The sequence below is a fragment of the Hyaena hyaena genome, unplaced genomic scaffold (assembly GCF_003009895.1).
Source record: "Hyaena hyaena isolate Hyena2069 unplaced genomic scaffold, ASM300989v1 scaffold_332, whole genome shotgun sequence".
Taxonomy (NCBI): domain Eukaryota; kingdom Metazoa; phylum Chordata; class Mammalia; order Carnivora; family Hyaenidae; genus Hyaena; species Hyaena hyaena.
In genome coordinates this window covers 367,280-394,600 of record NW_024080964.1, presented here as the reverse complement: position 1 = coordinate 394,600, position 27,321 = coordinate 367,280, and the positions used below count along the sequence as shown (strand labels likewise).

Genomic DNA, 27,321 nt, shown 5'->3' with positions numbered 1-27,321 from the left:
GAATAAACATTTAAAACAAGAGAGAGAATAGAGGCTGACATCATTTGTCAAGCAAACACTCTATTTTACTGAAACTCCTCATATACACATACATTGCACTTCACAAAAAGAAAGCATCTATCTGGGTCTCTTGGTCCCCTCTAATTCAACATAGGGGGGTTCTAAGGGAGATAAGAGGACAAGGTCCTCCTTCCAAATGCTGAAACTACCCTGTCCACCCCCAGGCCCCTGGCCCCATGCACAAGAGTGGGGTTAGTAGAACCCCCGCCGGCAGCCAGCGTGAGCTACCTGGAGGTGGTGCCTCATTGCCACCCCAGGAAAGGGCTCTGCCAGGACCATGAACACACTAAAGCACAGCCTGAGCCCTAGCCGGACACACAGACAGGCACCTGCGTCAGGAGGAGGAGACAGGGTACCCATGGTGGTTGCAGTCAGCCTCACTCAGGGTCAGGGTCAGTGACAGGCTGGACTTTGGTCCCAGCTCCTCCTCCTCCAGGCAGCACTGTGGAGCCAGGTCTGGAAGAAGTTAGAAATGTAGCAAATGGTGAGGCTGGCCACCAGCATCCGTTGCAGGAGGCCACTCGAGTGGTGCTTATGGTCAGACATGTGACTGTAGCCAAAATACGGTGCAAAGGCCAGCAGGAAGAACGGTACTGTGGGCCCCAGTAGCCATGCCCTCTGGGGGCCAAGCTGTGCCTGCCTGCATGTGGAGCACCAGGAACATCCCAAAGGAGAAGTATCGGGAGGAGAAAGACAGCCTGGACTCGGTGACGTTACTGGACTTCCCCTGCACATCTTCGCCACATGCACATAGACGGAGCAGTTGATGTGGCTCAAGTCGGGTTGACACTCAGTCAGGAAGTTGGGCTACAGATGGCCTATCGTGTCCTTGGCCAGGTCTGTCAGCAACTGACTCATTGCGGCCCTACACAGGAACTGCCTCAACCCCTTGTGGAAGGCAGCCACGCTGCTGTTGAAGTCAGAGCAGGTCTGTATACCCCAGGCAGGCCTCCTTGGTGGAGACAAGGATGATGGTGGCAGTGATGGTGACCTCCAGCCATGAACCCAGGGGTGACGGTGTCTGAACCATAGGGGTTCTAGATGGAGTCCTCTCTACAGGGAAGCCATGCTTATATGGGGCATTCACAAAAGTCAGGATGGCAAAAGGCAGAGAGGCTCCACTCCATGCCACCTCCGCGACCCCCAACGCCAGTCCCAGTGCTTCCTGTAGCACCCTGACCTGGCCACAGGGTCACATCACCACTGAGCCGGTAGTATATGCTTTATACACATATAAAACCAAATGGAATTTAAAACTTGGATATCTGTAGAACAATGAACAAACCATACTCATTCATTACACATGTATTTCTATTGAAAGTATGTGCCAGGCAATGTGTTAGGTGCATACTAGCTATACTGTGGGAGAAAAGATAAACTCGCTTCAGAAGATGGCAGAGGAGGAAGATCCTGAGCCACCTGCTCCTACAGACACACCAAGGATACAACTTCACACAGATGCCTTCCTCTGAGAGAACGCCTGAAGACAATTAGAACAGCCGTTACACAGCTAAAGAGAAAAAGACAAGCTACATTGAGAAGAATAGCATGGGCAGAGACACGGAACCCCTGGCACAATGACCCACAAGCCAAAGGGATATCATAAGGGTGGGGGTCCTCCCTGAGGGCCATCAAGCACTCCCCACTCTGGGTTTTGCACTGGGAAGACTAGCCGCCATACCATCTGGCTTTGAAAATCAGCAGGGTTAGCTGTGGGATAGCTGGAGAGCTGTAGAAACCAAGTTGCCACTCTTAATGGGTTCACACACAATCGCACTTGCTCCAAGATTTTGCACAGAGAAAACTGTTTCAAAAGTGCCTGGGCCATACATGAAGAAGATGGACTAATTACAGGGCATGCACCAGAGGGGCAGGGATGTGAAGGAACTTTCTATGAGTATGGAAGCACTGGTGGCCACCATTTTTCTTGCCCTCCTTCAAGCCTATCCGGCCAGACACTGGTGGGCACCAATTCTGAGACTCTCCATCCACCTTGTTAGCACCACAAGCCCTGCCCTGGCATTCCTCTGTGGACCTGTCCTGCTCAACATGCCCACTGCAGGTGCCCTTCCAAAGAGGCTCCCATCCTGCCACACCCAACAGGCAGCCTTGGCCGGGATCAGTACCCCTCAAAAGTGACACCTTCCCCAGAGAGGAAGAGCAACAGGAATGGCTTAGCCTCATGGCCAGACCATACCGTGGGCTAACTCCACCCATCATCATGCCTGCAGCAGCCATAACTGGGCCTCTAAGCCATCCAGGCCAGGGCCAACCCTGCCCACCAGCGTGTCTGCAGCAATCATGGCCCCACCACAACAGGAGGGCTCATGCAGCCCACATAGGAAACACTCCTGGAATGCTTCCTTCTGTTGACTGGGAGGACTAGGCTTCTGGACTCCACCAGACTCCTAGGTAAGGCCACTACCTTCAAGACCAAGAAACATAGCCAACCTGCCTGGTACATAGACATAAACACTACAAGTCAGACAAAATGAAGAGACAGAAGAATATGTTCCAAATGAAAAAAAGAAGACCAAAACTCATGGAAAACAAAACAAAACAACCCACAAACAACAACAACAAAAACCTAAATGAAACAAATTCAAAGTAATGGTCATAAAAATGTTCACTAAACTTGGGAGAAGAGTAGATGAATTCAGTGAGATACTGAAAAAAGAGATAGAAAATATAAAAAAAGAACTAATCAGAGCTGAAGAATATAATAACTGAAATGAAAAATATACTAGAGGGAATCCATGGCAGATTAGAGGGATGCAGAAGAACAGATCAGTGATCTAAAAGACAGTGTAATAGAAATCATCCAAGCTGAACAGTACAAAGACAAAAGAATTTTTACTTATTTTTTAACGTTTTTATTTTTAAGAGACAAAGAGAGACAGAGCACGAGTTGGAGAGGGGCACTGAGAGAGGAAGACACAGAATCTGAAGCAGGCTCCAGGCTCTGAGCTGGCAGCACCTAGCCCTCCGAGGGGCTCAAACTCACAAATCACAAGATCATGACCTGGGCCAAAGTTGGAAGCTTAACTGACTGAGCCACCCAGGTGTCCTTAGAGAAAAGAATTTTTTTTTAAATGAGGTTAAGAGATCTCTGGTATAACATCAAGTGTACTATCATTCACATTTCAGGAAGCACAGAGAGCTCCACACAATTGTGAAGCCAAAGAGATCCACCCCAAGATTCCTAATCATTAAAATATCAAAAATTTTAAGGAGAGAATCTTAAGAGCAGCAAGAAAAAATATAAATAGTTACATACAAAGAAGCATCCATAAGACTATCTGCTGATTTTCAGCAGAAATTTTGCAGGCCAGAAGGGAATGTCTTAATATATTCAAAATGCTGAAAGGGAAAAACCCACAACCAAAAATACCCTACCCAGCAAATTTCTCATTCAGAAGTGTGGAGATAAAGTGTGTCCCAGACAAATAAAAGTTAAAGAAGTTTAATACCACTAAACTAGCCTTATAAAAAATCCTAAAGGGACTACTTTAAACAGGAAAGAAAAGGAAGAAAATCACAAAAGAAAAAAATCTACTGGCAAAAGCAATATATAGTAAAGGCAATAGATGAACCACTTATAAAGCTAATATGAGGGTTAAAAAACAAAAGTAGTAAAACCAATGGTATCTATAATAATTAGTTAAGGGATACACAAAATAAAAAGGTGTAAAATATGATAAGTATATGTAGAGCTATACTGCTTTTAGAATGTGTCTGAACTTACATGACCATCAATTTAAAATAGACTGCTATATAATAGGACATTATATATAAACCTCATGGTAACCACAAAGCAAAACCCTGTAATAGATGCATAAAAAGTAAAGAGAAAGGAATCCAAGCATAACACTAAAGAAAGTCATTAAATCACATGCATATCAAATACAAAAATAAACAAAACAAACAAAAATAAAGTCAAATGGACTAAAGACCTGAAGACCTTTATATATAAAGGTATAAATTTAGAGCTTATATAAAGATATAAGACCTGAAACCACAGAACTCCTAAAAGAAAACATAGGCAGTAAATTCTTTTTTTTTTTTTTTTTTTTCTAGGAGAGAGAGAGAGACAGCGTGAGCAGGGGAGGGTCAGAGAGAGAGGGAGTCACAGACTGAAACAGACTCCAGGCTCTGAGCTGGCAGTCAGCACAGAGCCCGATGAGGGGCTCGAACCCACGAACCGCAAGATCATGACCTAAGTGAAAGTCAGATGCTTAACCGACTAAGCCACCCAGGCGCCCGTAGGCAGTAAATTCTTGAGCATTGGTCTTACCATTATTTTTTTGGATCTGTCTTCTCAATCAAGGGCAACAAAAACAAAAATAAACTACTGGAACTACATCAAACTAAAAAGCTTTTGCAAGTGAAGAAAACCATACACAAAATGAAAGGACGACTTACTAAATGGGAGAAAATATTTCCAAATGACATATCTAATCAAGGGTTAATATCCAAAATATATTGGAAACTCATACAACTCAACACCCCCCAGAAAACCAATCTGATTAAAAAGAGGTAGAGGATCTGAACAGACATTTTTCCAGAAAAGAAATACAGATGGCAAAGAGACATATTGAAAAGATGTCTAAGGGGCGCCTGAGTGGCTCAGTCGGTTAAGCGTCCAACTTCTGCTCAGGTCATGATCTCATGTTTTATGGATTTGAGCCCTGCGTCAGGCCCTGTCCTGACAGCTAGCTCAGAGGCTGGAGACTGCTTCTGATTCTGTGTCTCGTTCTCTCTCTGACCCTCCCCTGCTCATGCTATCTCTCTCTCTCAAAAATAAATAAAACATTAATAAAAAGAAAAAGAAAAAGAAAAGATGTCTCAACATCACTAATCATCAGGGAAATGTAAATCACAACCACAATAAGATATTACCCCATACCAGTCAGAGGGGCTAGTGTCAAAAAGACAAGAAATAACAAGTGTTGGTGAGTATGTGGAGAAAATGGAACCCTCATGCATTGTTGGTGGGAATATAAATTGGTATAGCCATTGTGTAAAGCAGTATGGAGATTCCTCAAAAAATTAAAAATAGAAATACCATAGAAAATCCATCAATTCTACTTCTGGATATTTACCAGGTAAAAATGGAAACACTATTTTGAAAAAATATATGCACTCTATGTTTACTGCAGCATTATTTACAATAGCCAAGTCATGGAAGCTACTTAAGTCTCCATCAACAGAAAATGGATAAAGACGAGGTGGTACATATATACAATGGAATATTACTCAGCCATATAAAAGAATGAGATCTTATCATTTGTGACATGGATGGAGCCAGAGGGTATTATATTAAGTGAAAGAAATCAGAGAAAGACAAATACTATATGGTTTTGCTTATACTTGGAACCTAAAAAAACAAAACAAAAAGAAACTCATAAATACAGAGAACAAACTGGTGTTTGCCAAGGGGATAGTGAGATGGGTGGAAGATGAAAGTCAATCAGAAGTACAATCTTACCGTTATAAAGGAAGTAAGTCAAGGGAATGTCAGGTACAGAGAATATAGTTAATAATGTTATAATAATGTTTTATGGTGATACACTGTAACTACATTAATCATGATAAGCATCTCTTGATGTATATAAATGTCAAGACACTGTGTTGTACTCCTAAAACAACTATAATATTGTCTGTCAACTATACTTCAATAAACAAAAACAAACTCAGTTTCATACCATATTATGCTATGAATCAACCCTGTACATATTCTGGAGCACATCAGGAATAAACTAGAATTACTGCATGTGAATAAATAATAGGCAAATTAACTATACTCAAATTTTTATTGCTATGTGAATTTTTCTTTTGAATAAAGGCTAAGTGACTAACATGCATATCTCATCAGCATATTCAGATTTCACAAAATCATCACTCACCGTGATATACAGTTTGATACTTATAAATAAAATATAAAATAATAACAGAAACAGATGAGAAGGTTTATCTTACTTCCTGTTAGTGTTTCAGTCATAGATGTGACCTCTGGATACTAAGGAAATTTTTTAAAAGTCTCTGGTCTTACTTTGAATTACAAAATCAACACCAACTTCCTTAAAAATTCGATGTTCTCTGGGCACCTGGGTGGCTCAGTCAGTTAAGCATCCAACTTTGGCTCAGGTCAGGTCATGATCTCATGGTTCATGGGTTCAAGCCCCACATCAGGCTCTGTGCTGACAGTTTGGAGCCTGGAGCCTGTTTCAGATACTGTGTCTCCCTCTCTCTCTGCCCCTCCCCTGCTCATGCTTTGTCTCTCTCTCTCTCTTAAAAATAATAAACATTAAAAATTTGTTTAAAAGATAAGATGTTCTTATTTCATAACCTACAGTTCCAATCATGTCCACATGTTTTAGTCCTTTCTTTCGAACAGGTGACAATTTAGGGAACAAGGGAAGGTGTCCCCTAAATAAGGTGTCAAGTGAAATAGAACTGAACTTAATATTTGCAGCATTGGACTTCACTGCAGACACCTGTCGGCTATTACTCTGGGTCAAGGTTCAGCAGACTTTTGCTATAAAGGCCCCAGACAGTAAACATTTGGGCTTTGTGAGCCAGGCAGTCTCTGTCCTGATGGGGTTCAGGACACAGCGCTCTAAAATATGGCGCCTTGGCCTATTAAATATCTTTTTTTTTTAACATTTTATTTTATTTTTTGAGAGACAGAGCATGAGCTGGGAGGGGACAGAGAGAGAGGGAGACACAGAATCTGAAGCAGGCTCCAGGCTCCGAGCTGTCAGCACAGAGCCCGACGCGGGGCTCGAGCCCACAACAGCGAAATCATGACCTGAGACAAAGTCAGATGCTTAACAGACTGAGCCACCCAGGCACACCCTAAATATCTAAGCTGAAGACATATTTTAAAAATGGCAAAAGCAGGAGGGTCCCTCAGACCTCCCCCGACTTGTATTTCTTTCCTGAAATAGTCATAAAATTCCCAGGTGCGAGGTGCTCTGCACCAGGAGGAAAGAAGACATTATCACCAGTGGCAGGGAATTTAGGGCCAAGAAGCCTGTATAAATAAAACTTGCTAAACTAACTCTTAGCCTCCTAGTCACTTCTTCCCCCTTTACCACCTCTAGCCTAACATCTCGGTTTCCTCAATTCTTCACAAATTTACTGGTGTTTTTTTTGGTCTCAAAGTTATAAAGCATTCCTACTCTGGTCACTCCAGGTCTTCATTCCCTTGTGAAATCTTCCATGTAAAAATTCAATAAAGCCTGTCTAATCTTTGCTCTCAGCTCACATGCGCGTCCTCCATCAAGGCTCTCATGATGCCCCATGTGGAAGAGGGCTCACATTCCTCTTAATTCCTAACCGTTCCTTTTGCTCCCTGCCCCCCATGGTTCTTCTTTCTTTCTCAAAGCCTAATTCTCTGGTGCAATCTCCTCTATTGTACCACACTGTAAGCTTCTTGAAAGCTGGCACTGAGTTTTATTCATCTTTGTATCCCCCAAAGCTCTCATCCAGGGCCTCATACATTTGTGGAAAGAAAGAATGAGTGATGGCAGCTCTGGGCCCTCCCCCCATGCCTCTGCTCGCTCTCCCAGAGGGAGGGCAGATCAAACCTCACAGCGAGGAAAGGACCGCCTGTCCCTGTGCATCTGGGGGGTTTGCGGGAGCCACGAGTCCAAGGCAGCTCTTATTTAAACACGGCTGGTATTTATAGAAAGAGGTCAAGTACTCCAGGCTGAACAGATACTGAAGTGAAGAGAGATGTCAGTCAGGCTGTTGGTAGATAAAGGCTACTCTGGGCATCTATAGCCCTTGTGTCCATGAGCATCAGGAATGTCCGTGCCACTCCCTGGACAAACACGGATCCCAAGCCAGGATTTCTCCCCCTTGACCAGTTATGACCACAAAACCAGAGATGGTGAGATTCTTCTGAGTGACTCAGAAAAGGCTACATGGCATGCACCCAGTACGGAGCAACCTCATCATGACGTCCGCTACTTTAGAGCTTGGGTTTTAACTGCAAATCCTAAATCATACTTTTCTTATCATGTTAAATTCAGTTATATATGTATGTATGCATATATGTGTATATATATATATACGTATATATATATATATATATTTAGGGAGTGTGAGTAAGCATTTAAAAATATTGGCCTATTTCAGTTGTATTCTCCAAATTCTAAGCTGTTGAGCACTTAGTAACTTGAGTGCTTATTTCCTGCCATAGTGGAGAGGGAGCAGGGTGGATGATGAGCCTGGAATTCTACTGGGGTGTGTGTGTGTGTGTGTGTGTGTATGAGAGAGAGAGAGTTAATATATAACCAAAATTTATTGGGGGCAGAGAGTCCTTTGCTAGCTATGGGTGGGTGATGTTTTTTGTTGTTATTCTTTTGTTTTTACTGTACTTCTGAAATTTATTTATTTATTTTGAAAGGGGGGAGGGGCAGAGAGAGAGAGAGAGAGAGAAGAAAGAGAGAATCCCAAGCAGGCTCTGTGCAGTCAGCGCAGAGCCCAACACGGGATTTGAACTCATGAACCATGAGATCACGACCTGAGCTGAAATCAGGAGTTGGATGCTTAACCAACTGAGCCACCCAGGCGCACCTCTGTTTTTACTGTACTTTGAGTATAGGCATCAGGGAGAGCAGCTCCAGGTGCGGGACAGGGGGAGGGGGGTGGTGATTGGGGAAGCAATGCCAATGTAAGTCGACCATGCTGGATTTGGAAATAAAAACCATTAGGCTTGGTCTCTATCCTTACCCATCTTTGCCCTCTTATTACTCTGATCCCCAAAAGAAATAAATAATGGACCAACTTCTAAAACCAGAATTGCAGAAAATACTAAGAATAGAGGATCTACAGGGACAGTTCTATTCCCCAGAGAATAGCTCCAGGAGCTCAGTGTTAAATATGTTCTTAAGAAAATGGCAACGACAAGGTCAAGGCCAGAAGCTTTTTTAAAAGTGACAACAGGCTCTGTGCCAAGTACCATTTCTATATCATGAGAAGTGAAATTGCTTAAAACCTACAGGTTGAACTGTTTTTTTAAATTTTTTTTTTTTAACGTTTATTTATTTTTGAGACAGAGAGAGACAGAGCACGCGCTGGGAGGGGCAGAGAGAGAGGGAGACACAGAATCTGAAACAGGCTCTAGGCTCTGAGCTGTCAGCACAGAGCCCGATGAGGGGCTCGAGCCCACAAGACTGTGAGATCATGACCCGAGCTGAAGTCAGACACTTAACCGACTGAGCCACCCAGGTGCCCCTGAACTATTATTTTTAAATATGTCCACTATATGAAATGTTTCAGCCACAATTCTTTATATATATATATATATATTAATTTTATATATATATATATATAATTATTATATATATATAATTTTTTTAATTTACATCCAAGTTAGTCAGCACATAGTACAACAATGATTTGAGGAGGAGATTCCTTAATGCCGTTACCCATTTAGCCCATCGCCCCTCCCACAACACCTCCAGCAAACCTCTGTTTGTTCTCTATATTTAAGAGTCTCTTATATTTTGTCCCCCTCCCTGTTTTTATATTATTTTTTCCAGCCACAATTCTTAAAACATCAATAATCTCCTAGAATCTTGAAATTTTTAAAAAACCCAGCTATATACAAAAGAGTACTCAATTCATTTTAAAATGCAGTAAATATCCATGGGGCACCTGGGTGGCTCACTAGGTTAAGTGTCTAACTTCAGCTCAGGTCATGATCTGGCGGTCTGTGAGTTCGAGCCTTGTGTCAGGCTCTGTGCTGACAGCTCAGAGCCTGAAGCCTGCTTCAGATTCTGTGTCTCTGTCTCTCTCTGCCCCTCCCCCACTCAAACTCTGTCAATCTCTCTCTCAAAAATAAACAAACATTAAAAACATAATAAAAGTAAAATGCAGTAAATGTCCAAAATCACAAGCCATAATGCAAAGTGAATACCTCCATGGGAGAAAGTCCTGGAATAGCTTGGGCCCTTCAATAACAGATGCACTGTTGGGAAGTGTCAACACTGATAATAAGTGGCTCAGGGCGACTCAAGTCCCACTTCTACTCCACTACTCGCTTCTGGTACATCACATTCCTCACATTTCTGCCATGCTACAGAAGAACTAACAGGTGTGTATCACGTAACTAGGTGGGCCCTGAAGAGAAAATGCACAGCTCAACTTCAATGAGAATGTCTAACCCTGGAATTTCTGCCCTCTGAAAATGTCCCTTACAGATATTCACCTACTATTCTGATGAAACACCTCTTAGAAGAGGAAGAGCTTGAGAAGGATGGCTATTTTGCTGGAGCAAGAGGGTCTTACTGTGTAGACCCCATATTAGTGGTTCATCGGGGGAAAAGCAGCACCCAGTGAGTGACTCAGTATGTGCAGCCTGGGCACTTGGTAGGACACAGGATCTTCAGGCAGAGTAAATATCCTCTAAACATTTGAAAGTGAGAATTACTCAGTCAAGAAAGAGGAGAGTGAAGAAGTACCCAAATAAAACCTTAAACCTGGGGAAGGGTATTATCTATTCCCTGGTGGGGGAGGGGTGACTGTTTGCCTCTTCACTGAAGAGTGAGACAATCAGCTTACACCCATAAGCAGTAACAGAAAACTTTGGGTAAAGAAGGGATGTTAAATAGTGGAACAAGTTATCAAAAAATATCTGGAATCTCAATTTTAAAGGGTCTCTCTCATCAATAGTAAGTACGATTATAAGGGTGCCTGGCGGGCTCAAACAACTGAGCATGCAACTATTGGTCTTGGGACTGTGAGTTTGAGCCCCACTTTGGGGGTAGAGATTACTTTAAAAAAATAAAACCTTGAAAGAAAAGAAAAAAGAAAGGAAAGGAAAGGAAAGGAAAAGAAAAGAAGGAAGGAAGGAAAAGAAAAAAAGAGAAAAAAAGGAAGGAAGGACAGAAGAAAAGAAGGAACAACAAACAATTGTGGCTATAAATGAAGCAGAAGGGTAGACCAGATGACTCCTTAGCATTCCTTCCCAACTTTCCATTTTTTTATGATAGATATTTACCCAAGGTTACAATAATATCAAAAGAAGCAGAACAATCAGGAATACCTTGTGACATATCAGAGCCAATAAAGGATCGAAAAAAATTCTTGCTGATGAAGAAAACAAATGCTCCCAAAGAGCATTTCCTGATTGCTTATCAATAATGCAGACCAATGTCAATCTATCTTCAGAGACATATACATCCATCTGGGTCCTTTTTTACTTCATTCTTCAAATAAATGCCAAATGTGCTCACAATAAAATCAAGAGCCAATCTCAAAGCAGGAAAAGTACAGATTATTTAAAGTCTATATATAGATTATCTTTCTTTTTTCTTTTCACTTGCTTGCCTGCAAACCTTGGGAAATTTGCTAGTTGCAAAGTTGCTTTTTATTTTCCCCCAATTTCTCAGAGAATATTGAAATATTTGCGTCAAAGAAACCACTTCACTTAACTTTACCCTTTCAAGATTTTAAAACAGAAAGTAAATCAGAGATGTGGGGAAGCATTTTTAAGCAGCATCCCCATACCCTACACCCAAATAGACAGTGGAAGTAATAGAAACAAATATCCAGAGCAACTATGGAAAACAGATCTCGTGACACAGTCCTTATTGTGGGTCACTTCCTTTTGTGACGCCCTACTCAGTCTCAGGCAGAAATAAATGTTTTGCACTCTTGTTCCCATAGTTTCACTCTGAGTGCATGTGAAGGTAGGGAGAGGGGAGGGGAGGATTGTCCCCTCATCTAGGACCATGCTGGTAGCTTTCCCTTCACAGCCACCTCCCTCCCCCCCCACCCTGGGTGTCAGAGACTCCCCCCAGGGACCCACTCAGGAGGGCATCTGGGGCTGTTCTAGAGGTGGGAGTCCCACTGGGTGGTTTGGGTGTGGTTCAAAACAATTAAAGTCCAATCAGAGGGCCAGGTGGGTGGTAAGAGTTTAATAAATGTTAACACCCACCCCACCCTTCTTTCTCCCAGACACATTGAACAGAAACATGCACTAAAATCCCCTTGAAAAATATTCTGTATGCCAAGGCCATTCATCTTCCCGACTGCTGCCTGCCTTTTGTCTTGGTGACTGGCTTAGACCCTGCAGTATGACTCAGCGCAAAGTCTGGTTTTGTGGGCCGGCTCAGCTCTAAAAATTGCTGTAACTACCAGAGGCAGCTGATTGCAATGGGCCTCTGGGGACCCTGCTCCAAGGATGACAATCCAAAAAAAAGTGAACACTGGAGCCATACCTTCCAATTCAGTGCTACCGAAATCAAGGAAAAGCACACCTAGCCCTGGATAGAGCTCGAGGGTCAATCAGGAGAGGCTCCTGGGTGAGCTTGCTTAGGACTATACCAGGCCCATCTTACCAGCTTCCAACTGGGCCGTCATGATGATGGTGGTAGTAACAACAAATACTACTACTAACAAAGGCAGTATGGACTGAATGCTTATTATTTTGCTAAACATTTGGCATAGGTTGCTTCATTTACCATCCCCCATAGCAACCCTGGAAGATGGAGAGTGAAATTCTCATTAACAGATGAAGAAAGTCAGGGTCATAGAGCCTAAAGTCAAGCAGTGATTAAGCAGGACTTGAGCTCAGATGGGGGAGGGGGGGGGGGACGGGGATTGCTGATTAGGAGTCCAGACTCCTAACCACTTCAACATCACTGGCTTTAGAAAAGCTGCATTATCCATACCAGTATGGTTCTATATCTAAGCATGCAGGGGAAGGGATAGGAAGCAAGCCCCCCCCATCCCCAAATTGACCTCTGAGCTTTTTATAGAGTAGCATCTCCCCAGGCACTGCCCCTCTGGCAATCTTGGAGCCAGGCTGCCTAGGCTTTGTCTGCCGCAGCCCTCAGAGGCTCTTCCGGAACCTGACCCTGCAGTTCACTACATCCATGCTGTCACTGGCTCCCGGCCCAGCCTTGCAGCTCGTGCTGTCTTGTGAAAACAGATTTCCAAATGGATAAACCCTGGAGGCGCAGGGATAGGCCTACATTTCTATAACAGAGTAAATATGGGTTGAAGGAGCAAGGATAATTATAACAGATAATCCCCAACTTTCAATTAACCATGAATCAAAGACCTCCCCTGCTAGACAAGTCATCAGAGCTGTTCATGACTCTGGCTTCCTTGTTTGATTTCTTCTGCCAAAACTGAACTAGAGTTTGTGGAGCAATAAAATACCTAAAAGCAAAAAAGGGGAAATGGGAAAGGTCTGGCACTTACAAAGATGGAGAAAGTAGTTTCTGGAGAATAAACTGTAGCATGAAAAACTGTGGCCAGAACAATGGGGGCATCCAGGAGCTCAGTGGATGGTCCCTAGATAATAGGCCTGGGCACAGCAGGATTCCAGGACCCGGGTGAAACCCCAAGGCTGGCATGAGGAAAAGGAAGATGGTGGCCTGTCCTGTGCTGTCGCTGGAACAGTAAACAGGTCCACCAGCAAGAGGACTCCGCTTCTTTTAGGAGGAGGGGAAGCTGCTTGGGCCAAGCCTGGATGGGGAAGGTATATTCTCTTCTCTGTCAGGAGAGCATTGTTTCCCTGTGGAAGACGGCCCCTCAGAGCTCCAGTACCATGGTTTCTATAGTGTGGAGACACTACGGAATTGAACCCAAGTCCAGTCAATACTCATTGACAACAGACTAGGAACTCAGGTGAGGCTATGGTGACCTTCCTGTCTCATTAGCATCCCTGACTACTCAGACCTCCCTCGGGAAGCTTCTGTCAGTCTGCTCACAGTGAGGAAAGGAGTTGGGGGTGGGGGGGGGGATGCGGGGAGGGTAGTGGCAGCTGCTCTGTGGGGAGAAGTTGCCACAGTGGCCATAAGGTTGGACAATATTATGGGTTGCCCTCCAGTAGAAGACTTCTCACCCCGACCTATAGAATCCAGGGGCCCCAACATAGGTAAACTGGTTCATCAGCCTGGTTTCATCACCCATACTGCCCCCCACCCCACCTGGAGCTGCAGGAACACTTACTACCCTTGTAGGAATTGGAGGAAGGCCACCACCCCAAAGGCGCTGGGGGCCATGACTGGCCAGCTGAGGATCGGATGGCCAAGGAGCCTCCTGCCCAAGTCTGGTGCCAAATGTAGGAACTCCTCTGCCCCTAGAAATGTTCTTGGCCACCCCTACTTGGCTAAAACCAAAAAATCAAGTCCTTCTGATCCTGGACCCTAAGGAACTAAGGCAGGTTGTGAAAGCAACACTTCTATGCTCAGCCTATTGGCTCCTGACACAGCCTCACAAACTTGCCCAGGAAAACTCTATTTAAAATGTTATTTTCTTTGCTCTTGTTGGAAGTTTTGTTTTTCTTTTAAAATGCCAAATAAAACTAAATAAATAAAATGGACAGGGGCACCTGGGTGGCTCAGTCGGTTAAGTGTCTGACTCTTGATTTCAGCTCAGGTCAAAGTCTCACAGTTTGGGGGATCGAGCTCTACCCTGGGCTCTCCCCTGACAGCATGGACCCTACTTAGGATTCTCTCTCTCTTCCTCTCTCTCTGCTTCCCTCCCTCCCTCTCTCTCTTTCAAAATAAATAAACATAAAAAAGATCTCTGTCCTTAAAAAAATAGAATAAAATATTAAATATTAAATATACAACTTATAGAAAAACATAGCCAGACTTTTTTCCAGTCTGCAGTTTGGAATTACCTATCTTTACATTAATCTATAGTAAGTCAGGCACAATTAGGACATTTTGTGATGTCACTTCTCTGTCTGGGACTTGGTGCATCTTTTACGATGATGCTTTTGTTCTTTCTCCTGACTTCTGTGAATTAGTCTGCAGCTCCACTTTGCAGTCTGAGACATGAGTCAGCACAGGGAAAAAACCTCACTTCTCTAAGCAGGGGCTGAAGCTGGAAAGGGACAAGGAGTCTCCAAAGTCCAGGTCATGACTGACTAAAGGGACTCCAGAGATGCATAGAGTGAGCACACCTGTTCGTGCTACCTTTGAAAAGTGGTCCTACTACATTCTCCTCTGAAGCTTCTCTGGCTGCAGAGGCTCAGGGGTGGTGACAGCGTGAGGAATAGTAGTCCCCAGGCACCACCCCCTCTCGGTCCCAGGGCACCTCACAGGGTGCATCATCTGACAAGTGGCTTTGAAGACAGCTTCAAAAAGTGAGGTACTTATTCACTGTTACTACTGTTCACACCACACTAACACACACATCTGGGCTCGTGAGCCTCATGAACTTGGGAGAGAGAAGGCAGGCTGGGAGGGGCCCCTGGGTGGTTCAGTGAGGAGTCTGACTCTTGATTTCACCTCAGGACATGATTTCATGGTTAGTGAGTTCAAGCCCTGTTTGGGATCTCTCTTTCTACCTCTCTCTTTGCCCTTACCCCACTTGCGTGCACACACTAGCTCTCTCTCCCTCTCTCTTAAAATAAATAAATAAGCTTAAAAAAAAAAAAAAGGCGGTCTTGGAAGAAGATTAAAAATCCCTCCCTTCACAGGGTGGCTGGGTGGCTCAGTCAGTTGAGCATCTGACTTCAGCTCAGGTCCTGATCTCGCAGTTCCTGAGTTGGAGCCCCACATCAGGCTCTCTGCTGTCAGCACAGAGCCTGCTTCAGATCCTCTGTCTTCTCTCTCCCCCTCCCCCACTGGTACTGGCTCTCTCTCAAAAATAAACACTAAAAAAAGTAAAAAATAAAAATAAAAATCCGCCATCAACCTACCATGTTTTATTCTTTCCATATGGGCTAAACCATGTCTATTAATTTTCTACAGCTTCTGTAACAAATCACCACAAACCTAAGTGGCTTAAAACAACAAAATTTATTAGCCGATGGCTCTATAGGTCACAAGTCTGACATGGATCTCAAGATGTCTTTCTGGAAGCTCTAGAGGACAATTTATTTAGATGTCCTTTCCAAAGGTGCCCACATTCTTTGACTTACGCTCCTCTTCCTTCATCTTCAAAGCCAGCAATGGCTGCCAGAGCCTTTCCACATGGCATCTCTCTGAAACAGACTTCTTCTACCTCCCTCCCCTCACAAGAACCCTTGTGGGTTCACTTATACCAATAGGTTCGAGGGCTTGGGATGTGGACCTCTTTGGGGGGGCTACGATTCTGCTTACCATCCTATAGAGGATCTTTAGAAACTTCAGAATAAGGAGAACATGTCCTTATCACCAAACTGTGGAAAAAGAAGGGAGGTGTCTACCCCTGTCTGAAGTTGCCGAGGCTACTGCTCAGGAAAGCACAGTGTGTTTCTAATAGCCCCTCAGTATTCTATCTACTCCAGGGCAGTGAGTCTTTGTCATCAATAGAAAGCAAACATCCTGTCAAGCTCTTCCCTTTCTATGTGCTGCTGCTTCTTTTACCACGTGTGGGCAGGGAAAACTGTTCAAACTTAGAGTCACTAATATGTCACTGCCAAATGACTGCAAATTCCTTTAAGCGGTCCTCTACAGACAATTCTCCAACCCTTGAACCATCCTGACTGCTCACTGCTGCAGAATCCCAATCCAGGGAGGCACGACGCTTTGGGAGCAAGCCAGCGCTTTATAAAGTGACAGCTAAGACCCTCTGCTATGCATCTAGCGTGACTACTGTCATTGTCACCAGCTTCTGTTGTGAAGAACAAATGAATAAGATCAGATAACGAGCAGACAGAACCATCCTCAAATTCCAAAGCCAGTCTCATTCGTTGCTTCAGATCGGTCCGGGAGGACCCTGGCAGCTGGGAGGACACTGGCTGTGCCAGAAGGCACGTGAGCGATATGAAAACAGTAATGAGAGAAAGACGCCAACAATACCAAAGCCTGCACATGAAACATGATAAAAATATGTAACAGTGGGGGACTCCTGGGTGGCTCAGCCGGTTAAGCATCTGACTTCAGCTCAGGTCATGATCTTGCAGTTCATTAGTGGGAACCCTGCATCGGGCTCTGTGCTGACAGCTCAGAGCCTGGAGCCAGCTTGGGATTCTGTGTCTCCCTTTCTCCCTCTGCCGTTCCCCCACTTGCACTCTGTCTCCCCCCCCTCAAAAAATTAAAAAATATTAATAAAGCATAAGGTTAAAAAATAGATAACAGTTATTGAGTCACACATAGGGTGATTTAGAACAAAGACTCTCACATTAGACTACTTCCAAAACATGGAATCCTGGGCAGGTTTCTTAACCTCTCTGTACCTCTGTTCCTTCATCTGAAATTAAGAGTAACAACAGAGCCAATCATACAGGATCACAGAACCTGGCACGTTGAAAGTATTCACTGTTAGCCGGAACTATTATTAGCCAGATGCTATGTTAAGCATTTTTCAAGCATTTCTTAATTAATCATCAAGATAGCACCACGAGGCATGTACTATTATTATCATCTCCACTTTTAAGATGGAAATGAGCTTCAGGTCACATAGTTGGGAGGTAGCAGAGCCAGGTCCAGAAGGCAGGCAGGTCTGACTCAAAAGGCCATGCTCTTAACCTCTGCGGGAGACAAGCATCCAGGGGGAAATAATGACAGTCACTGTGCCTTAGAGGTTGTGTCTCTTCTATACTTTCTATCATGTGCCTTATGCACGGTTGCTGTTTGTGGGATGGGTCAGAAAACCTGAGGGAAACGACCATGAAGACAGACATGCATTAGCCTTGAAACAGCACTGGGTCGGGGCGCCTGGGTGGTTTAGTCAGTTGAGCGTCCGACTTTCACTTAGGTCATGATCTCGCGGTTCGTGGGTTCGAGTCCCACGTCGGGCTCTGTGCTGACTGCCAGCCCAGAGCCTGGAGCCTGTTTCAGAGTCTGTGACTCCCTCTCTCTCTGACCCTCCCCTGCTCACGCTGTCTCTCCCTCTCTCTCCTAGAAATAAATTTTAAAATATTAAAAAAAAGAGAGAGAGAAAGAAACAGCACTGGGTCATTCTGCACCTGATCCAATGCCATGCACTGGTTGAATGCTGGGGCTTTTGAGGCCCCTGGGAGCTCATAGAGTGAGCATTTCCTTGAGTGAGGTGTTATCTCCCAGCTATCTCTTCAGCCCCATCCTCCCCGCAGAGAAGACACAGTTGGAGCCCTGCAGCCCTAATTCTCAGTCCTCATTCAGCAACGCCCTGGGAATCCATGGTTGGCTCAAGGCGTACCACGAAATCCTTATTAACCAAATTAATATAAATTCGATTCTAAAGGAAAATCCATGCTCCTCTGAGGTGTTGCTATGGGTCCAAACAATGAGAGGGCGTTGTAGCTGTATGAAGGGCAAGAATTGTATTGAAAGCTTAATGAAATCTTGCAGACAAAACGTTGAGCAAAAGAAACCAGACACCAAGGAATATGTACTCTGTGATTCCATTTAGATAAAGGTCAAAAACAGGCAGGCCTACCTGGTGCTATTTAGGGATGTATTTTGAGATTGTAAAAATGTAAAGGACAGAATGGCCGGGATTACCACTAAAGTCCAGAGCGTGGTTCAGCAAAGGGGGTTGGAATTCCACTGGGAAGGGGGCTTCTAGGGTTCTGGCAAGGTTCTATTTCTTGACCTGGGTAGAAATAACATAAGTTTACTTTTTGTTACAATTCATTTAGATCTATGGGGTTCCCTTCATATAATTTATCTAGGCACTTTTCTGTATGTTGTAGTTTGTAATAACAAATGTTGGGGTTTGTTTTGTTTCATTAGTAAACTTTGCAGCAACTCCACCTGAGAAGACATTTTAAAAACTATAGGAACTGGGGCACCTGGATGGCTCATTCCATTAAGTGTCTGACTTTGGCCTAGGTCACGATCTCACAGTTCACAAATTCCTGCCTTGCGTCAGGCTCTGTGCTGACAACTCAAAGCCTGAAGCCTGCTTAAGGTTCTGTGTCTCCCTCTCTTTCTCTCTCTCTCTCTCTCTCTCTCTCCCACTTGTGCTTTGTCTGTCTGTCTCTCTCTCAAATGAATAAAAAATACAAAAAAATTTTTAAGCTACAGGAAGTAAGTCTTAATTGGATAGAAAAGACCTTGAGATATCATCAAGCCCAGTGATTTTTAAGCTTTTGGTTGCAGAAGAATCACCTAGATTCATGGCAAAAGACAGATTCCTGGACCCCACTCTCTAGAGATTGGGATTCAGTAGGGACAGAGTTTGGGACCCAAGATCCCGAGTCCCTAACAAGCTCTCAGATGATGCTGATGCTACCACAGTTTGAGTAGCACTTGTCTGCTCCTAAAGTTTTGCCCTGTCCCTCAAAAGACACACAAGGAGACAGTCCATGCGATAGAAGATGTGAGATACGGTCCTCTGCCTGTTTGTTAATGTAGATCTATCTAGCTTCTAGTCTTGATAGATCACTGAATCTAATTAAGTATTTTTATGTGAAATAATCCTGCCTGCTTCCCAAATACACACACACTCATACCCTCCACATAATCAATTATGTGTCAATTTGAACTTCTACAAAACCAGAAGTAAGTGTAGTGGTTTCTGAAGTCACGCATCAGCCATCCACACAGAGGAAAGGGGGTAAAAAGGTGCTAGCTCCTGGGATCCTTAAAAAAGCCTGCTCTCTGATGCAGAGGAATGCACAACCATTTTCTTGTTCCCTGTTTAACTGACTGCCATCAGCCTTCAGCCATCAACTGTGGACCGCTGCCAATTTATGAGGAAGAAAACAGCCTGACGTCTCCTTCTCTAAATTCTGCATTATATTTCCTTTTGCTGTACAAAATGCAAAACAGAAGCTAAAATTAGAAGCTGAGGTGCTGCTGAGGCTGGTGCATGTAGAAAGAAGGAAGAGAGAAGATGTCACAGGGAAGGATTCAGAGGAAAGCTGCCTGGGGCCCCTTCCTGAGCTGTCCCAGACAGGGGTAGGGGAGAGAAACACAAAAGGGGGGGGAGAAGGCTGGAGACTGACAGTCTCCCCGATTACTGTACCTGCAGAGAATCCTTGTGGCCTCTGGGTTCCCTCAAAGGACTCTGACCTACTTTTGGAAATGTTTCCTTATTTATCAGAATACATTCTCAGTGAATTGCAGTCAAGTTTTCTGCAGTTATCCAATAAAAAGTTTTAGTTTCAACACTGGGGGCTGCCAGCCGTGTCTCTGTGCAGAGTAGTAATTATCTAGCAGCACCAGACTGATGGTGGACGTGATGAATTTCTTTTCCTTTTTAAAAAATTTTTAAATGTTTATTTTTGAGAGAGACAGAGTAGGAGAGGTGGAGGGGCAGAGAAAGAGGGAGACACAGAATCTGAAGCAGGCTCCAGGCTCTGAGCTGTGAGTGCAGAGCCCAATGTGAGACTGGAACTCACAAACCTGAGATTTTGACCTGAGCTGAAGTCAGCCGCTTAACTGACTGAGCCACCCAGGCGCCCCCACGACAGAATTTCTTAAAGTGGCAGGGAAGCTGCACTTTTAAAGGAATCCATCTGAAAATCTTCGAGCAAAGCCTGGAGTCTGTTTAAGAACAGAGTTCGCCTGAGATAGCTGGCTAGGTCCATGGCCCAACTAAGGAACACAGACTTTCTGGATGTGAGCATAAAAGCCTTAAAGCAGAAGTGAATACAATAATGCCTTAGATTTATGGGGCACTTACTTCAAGGAACCTCAGGGATTCCTGCTTACAGGGTAATACCATAGTCTCTGGGCAGAGTGACCAGCGCAACTGGAAATCTCACTGAGCTGTTACTGAAAACTGTGCAAGCGGGGCGGCTGGGTGGCTTAGTCGGTTAAGCGTCCGACTTTTGACTTTCGCTTGGGTCATGATCTCGCGGTTCGTGGGTTTGAGCCCCGCGTCAGGCTCTGTGCTGACTGCCAGCTCAGAGCCTGGAGCCTGTTTCAGAGTCTGTGTCTCCCTCTCTCTCTGACCCTCCCCTGCTCACGCTCTCTCTCTCTCTCTCCTAGAAATAAATAAAAATATTAAAAAAAGAAAACTTTGCAAGCAATACAGGGAGCAGAAACACAGAACCAAAAAAAACAAAAACAAAACAACGAGGGACAGAGGTCAAGGCTTCCCCGGGGAATAGCTCCTAAACTGGTGGAGTGCAGTAAGCCCCGGGCCTGTGGTTCCTCCTCCCTCATCTCACGCGGCTGCTGAGAAAATGAGACGGACCGCGTGGGCGCCCCCTAATTACGCATGGGCGTGGGGACCAGGCACTGGCTGGCCGGTGTCTCCTCTCCCCTGCTCTCAGCCGCCGGCGGGCCAGATGGGGATGGGACAGTGGGGGCGGGGCCGGCGGCTCCTCTGGGGCCGCAGGGGTGCAGCCCGCGCCGGCCTCCCTCCTACGTGAGTGTAAAAGCCCTAAAGCAGAAGTAAATACAATAATGCCTGCCTGAGGAGGGGCGGAGCCGCACAGCCCGGCTCCGAGGGGCAGAGGCCCACGCAGGAGCAAACCCTAGGTTCTTAGGAGAGCACCCCTCCCTGAGGCTCTAACCTCAGCTCCCTGCGGCGGCACCTGCCCGCCGCCCGAGTCCCGGGGCAGCCACAGCGCGCAGACGCGGAGACAGACTGCCCCGCAGGGCCTCCCCCCCGCCCGGCGCAGCGCCGCAGCTCCTCCGGCCCCTTCCGCGGCTCAGCTGCCAAAGCCCAGCAGCAGGGAAAATTCGAAAACTAGGACCCGGAGCAGAATAGCTCCAGGAGGTGGTTAAATAAACGTCCAAAGGAGTTTGCTGTTTCTATGCTCCTCTGACTCCTGTTCTAAAACAAGTGAAAAATGTCACTCCGAGTGAAGCCCTGCAACTCTGGCTAAGAATATAGTGTTATTATTAGAGTAATTGGGAGGGAGTCATGCCACCTCCGGGCAGGGCTCTTCTGGGCCGTGTGGGAGGCGACTGTCAACAGCTGCTGGGAGGAAAGCTTGTTTATTGTCAGCAGCCTGGCGCAGAGATTAAGACAGACTTGGTCTCCAGATCACACCCACGTAGCCGCAGGCAGTGGCTGCTCCAGACACTGCATTCAGCCACAGGGGTCCCCGGTCTCCGCTCAAGGATGACTCAACCAACAAGAAAACCCAGCAGGCCCCCAGGACAGCTGGGCCAATTCCAACGAACCCAAGACTCCCAATTGAAAAATGCAGTATACAATGCCTTCCTTGCCCAACAGACTAAACCCAAGAACCAGGACCGGCTACGAATCCCACACAATAGCTCCATGACTTGAGAGTTTCTTTATTTGGTCACCAAATACTATTGTGCACCTACTCCTGCAGATGCATAGAATAGGGAATAGAGCAGTGAAGGAGACAATTCTAATCCCCGCTGTCATGGAGTTGACAGTCCCAAAGAAATCACCTGCAATTAAGCTGGTTATTATGTGATGAGTATTATAATATAGTTCAAGGAACCAAGAACATAATGGTATGGATTATCTAAACTGAGCACAGGAATTGCCTTGATAAGGAAACTCACTAAGAAAGACAGTGAAGTTCAAACTATTGGGGTTTTGGGTTGTTAGCCTACGACCATCCCTACTTTTTCTTCAGCTAATTAAACTTTTAGCTAATATCTACCCGTCTGGTGTGTGTTCTATTTCATTACCAGTCTCTTGAACATAAAGCTCTGGGAATAAATAATTATAATCATAGAGCACCAATCAAAGAGCCCAGAATTCTCTGGGAGCATGACAGATCCCTTTATCCACTGAGGTCAGTATAATACGCATGCTATCATCATCTGCCATTATTCTTACTTTCCCCCTGACAGCAATAATTCCCAGAAGCCTTTACCCCAAAAAGGCTCAGTCCTTTATGACATCATATAAGCAGCCTCATACCGACTAAGAACAGAGAGTGAGTTAGACATCTTCAACCCCAAAGATAGAAAAAGTGAGGTGATTAAAATCATGAAGTTTCATGAACTTCCCCCAGCACAGCTACCAGAGTGAACCTTGTAAAACGTAAGTCAAATGATGTCCTCTTCTGTTCAAAACCTTGTACTCAGACTAAAAGCCAAATTTCTGACAATGGCCAAGATCTTCCATGAGCCAACTCCTCCTTACTTGTCTGACTTCCTCCCCTGGCTTACTCTGCTTCACGCGTGGACCTCCTTGCTGGTTTTCTTGAACACACCAAGTACACTCCCTACTCGGGGCCTTTTGTACTGATCATTCTCCTTTCCTGGAACTTTCTTCCCACATTCTTATTCTCTCCCTCCCTTTGAGTCTCTCCTCAAATGTTACATTGCCGATTTGTAAGTGACACCCTCCCTGGCCACCCTATTATGAGAGCAATAGTCCCTCGGCAATCTCTGTCCTCCTAATCTGCTTTATTTTTCTTCAAAGATGGTATCATTCTCTGATACCCAGTGTACTTTGTTTGCTGTCTGTCTCCTCTGCTAGAATGTTTGCTTCTTGAGGACAAAGGTTTTTTTCTGGTTTTGTTTGGGTTTTTTTTCTCTCTGTTTTCCATTGCCTAGAATACTGCCTGGAACACAGTACAACCTCAAGAAATATTCAGTGAATAAATGATTGAATGATAAATTAGTTGGGAAAGGAAGAACATCAAAAAATGGTGTTGGGATTTTTGGTGTTTCCAGATAGAAAATAAAATTCTACACACACACAACACATACAAAAGCAAATTGTAGATGGATTAAATACCTAGATATACAAAGGGAAAGCTTAAAACTTTTAAATAATAACATAGGAGTCTATATGATTCCACAATAGAGAAAAATTTCCTAGCTAAGAAGCATAAACCATATGGAAAAAGATTGATACATCTGACAACAAAAAATAAAATGTCTATACCTTAAACAATACCATAAACAGAAGGGAAAAAAAAGAATGAAAACAAAATAGGAAAGGAGGTTTTTAACATATAAAACTCTCAAAAGGTTAAAATTTAGAATATATTAAAAATTCCTACAATAATAATAAATAACCCAGCAGAAAGAGAGTTAAATGCAACAGAAAGGCAATCCACAAACGAAGAAACTTGAATGGCTAATCAGTTTAGGAAAAGTTGCCCAACCTCACTAGAAAATAAGAGAGTAATGAATAGATAAAAGCAAGGAGGAACACACCTCCATTACATTCACAACAATTGAAAATCTGATAAAAATCAAATGTAGATGAAATTTTAGGGGGGACAGAAACAAGACTTCTCATTGACCACTGGTTGGGGTCTGATGAGCATAGCACCTGGAGAGGGGAGTTGCAAACGCACCCGCCATTCTGCTCACCAATTCCATGTGTTCTGTAGAAACTGCTGCACGCACACACAGGACATATGTGAGGATGTTCACATATGAGGCAGTTCTGTTTCTAAGAGTGGAACCCTGGAAGCAATCTCAATGGCCACCAGTGGGGACCGGATTGTTATATTGACACAAAGGAATGCGATGCAACAGGGCTCAGCAAACTTGTTCTGGGCCACACAGTAAATGTTTAGGTTTTTTGGATCACCTAAGTCCGTACTGTAGACTCTCTTCTTCTCCTTCTTCTTTTTTTATTTATTTATTTATTTATTTTTTTAAAATGTTTTATTTATTTCTAGGAGAGACAGAGAGAGAGAGAGAGAGACAGCGTGAGTGGGGGAGGGTCAGAGAGAGAGGGAGTCACAGACTGAAACAGGCTCCAGGCTCTGAGCTGGCAGTCAGCACAGAGCCCGACGCGGGGCTCGAACCCACGAACCGCGAGATCATGACCTAAGCGAAAGTCGGACGCTTAACCAACTAAGCCACCCAGGCGCCCCAGTCTCCTTCTTTTTTTTAAACAACCTTTACAAATGTAAAACCTTTCTCAGCCAGATTTGCTCACAGGCTGGATATGCTGGCAGCCACAGTTTGCTCAATGCTGCTGTAACAGCAATTAAAATTAGTCTACCTCTCCTACCCGGACAGGTAGGTCCCTGCAGCATCTGCACCATCTGAATACTGGGGCCACCTGAGCACCGGAGCCACCAGTTCTCAGGCAGCAGACAGTCAGTAAAGTACCACAAAACAAAAGTAAGCATGTGGACACTGCAATAAAATCTATCACAGAGCTATTCCAATTCTTTATGGGGTTTAGAATCTCTGGTTTTGAACACTTTTAGAGCACCGCAAAGCAAATATCCACCGGCTGAGAAATGGAAAGTAAACTTTATGCTTTCAGTGGAAAGGAAATTATTTTCATATGATGTTTGAGATAAGTTAATTATTAACAAGAAAATTGAAAATTAATTTTTCTTATAATGGAAAATAAAGCAACAGAATGCATAAAGAGGCGTATTTAATTATACACTAATTATGAAGCTGCTTTCAATTTTTTGTATGACCTCTACAAGTTACAGGAAATGCCAGAGGAAACGTTAAAATGCCATTGTATAAATTTCTATTTAAAATTAAATTCAGGGGCTCCTGGGTGGTTCCCTGGGTTGAGCATCGAACTTAGGTCATGATCTCATGGCTCTGAGTTCAAGCTGGCATCAGGCTCTGTGCTGACAGTTCAGAGCCTGGAGCCTGCTTCAGATTCTGTGTCTCTTCTCTCTGCCTCTCCCTCACTCATGCTGTGTGTATGTGTGTGTGTGTGTGTGTGTGTGGGTGTGTGCGCGTGCACGTGCGCACGCATGTGTGTGACTCAAAAATACACATTAAAAATTTTTTTAATAAAATTAAATTCAGACTTACATGAAGATCATCAGCTCTAGATGTACTAAAATTTCTATTGTGAAATAATTTACCAGAAGTTTACCCCAATGTTGTCTCATCCTCTAAAATATACCTAACATTTCCAGCAACTCTTGTACCAATAGAAAGCTCCTTCTCAAAGTTAACAATTATCAAACATTTATTTGAAATACTGCATTTGCCAAGAATGACTAATGTCACTTTCAATTATATCGACTGAAAATGAAGTTGCTGAAAGTGTAACTTTTGATGACCTAATACATGAATTTGCAAAAAAGTGAGCCAGAAAAATCTTATAATTGAGATACTATGTTCATAAAATTCTATCATCGTTGTATTATATAATATGATACCAAAAGCATTACTATTTTTGCATTTGTAAGTCTGTGCTCTTATTTATATCATACCATTATGCCTTATGTTTATAAGTAAGCTTTTTAAAAGAAAAAGTTTTCTATTTTAGAAGATTTCATCAAACTTCTTTCCTGCTTCTTGAATAAGGGCCCTGAATTCGTTTTTCACACCAGGCCCTGCAGAGATGTAGCCAGCCCCACCTTGGACTGTTTTCCACTGCTGATGGAGCCACCATCACCCTTTGTAAGGAGGGCCGGGCATCTATCTGTTAGGCAGCTGGTCTGGGGTAGGAAAAAGCCCCAGAGGAACTGGGGACTTGTGCCCTCACTGCCTTTGTCCAGAGCCAAGCAAAGGCAAAAAACCGCCCAGGCCAATGACAGGCCTCTTCTCTGTCAACCACAGTCGAACTGTGGACTGCAGCAAGTCATGGCTGAGAGCATCATCACAACCTCCCTCTTTTTTGTTGAAGTCTTTTCCTTCTCAGGTGAACATCTGTATTCCTTTGGGGACGTGGAATGGAGGGAACTGAGCACAGGATAGACTACATTTTTGTGATTCAGATACACAGCCACTTTCTCAACCTTTGCCTCTGAATACTGTTTGGTGATTTTTGGTCAGATACCCAGAAGCTCTCCCAGGGCCACTTCACCAAGGCTGGTCAGAGTCTTCGATGGATAAAAGCCCTGTAGGACTGATGGCTAAATCGAAGGAAAAGAAAATCATCCTTACAGTGAGGAGCCTGGGGACAGAAGCTACTGCAGCTGATGCTCTGCTCTCCTCCAGTGATTAAGGCGGGACATGGATTCTGCTGACAGGGTGATCCCCTTGGGAGTGTTTCATTTCATTTCACACCAAACACATTTGGCAGCTTTCATAAAAACACAACCACAAATGGGATTGTCTTTAGGCCACCTGAACCCTAGACCCTTCTCCATCTTCCCCTGCTGTACAACTTGACAATTTCCTGCCCTGCCCTATTTTCTGTTTCCACATGAGTATATCACAAGCTCCTCAAGAACAGAGACCTCCTTCATGTGTCACCCAAACTCCAAGTGTAATGATGATACTATAGTTCTTCGAACACATACAACCCACTTTCCCATTTGTGAACTCAGCAGTCCTCACAGCACACTCCTCCAAGCCAGGATAATGCCCATTTTACAGAGGAGGAGATAGAGGTCTCAAGAACTTCATCAGTTTGCTCACGGTCCCACACCCCATCTGCTCAAGCCCAGGACTAGGACTCAGTCACATATGGGTCTGATTCTTTTCTTTTATTTTTTTTTTTTTTTTTTTTTTTTTTTTTTTTTTTTTTTTTTTTTTTTTTTTTTTTTTTTTTTTTTTTTTTTTTTTTTTTTTTTGTTTGTTTTTTTTTTTT

The 27,321-nt window shown here is 44.1% G+C and overlaps 1 long non-coding RNA gene and 1 pseudogene across 1 annotated transcript in view; one reads left to right on the top strand and one right to left on the bottom strand.

Moving 5' to 3' along the window:
- Positions 1–394: 394 nt before the first annotated feature.
- On the bottom strand, positions 395–2,363 carry LOC120243146 (annotated as a pseudogene).
- Positions 2,364–22,757: 20,394 nt separating this feature from the next.
- Positions 22,758–27,321, top strand: part of LOC120243150 — a 9,533-nt gene continuing 4,969 nt past the window's right edge. Inside the window, exon 1 of the long non-coding RNA XR_005531234.1 lies at positions 22,758–22,875. This is a non-coding gene — a long non-coding RNA (uncharacterized LOC120243150). The remainder of the gene's footprint in view (positions 22,876–27,321) is intronic.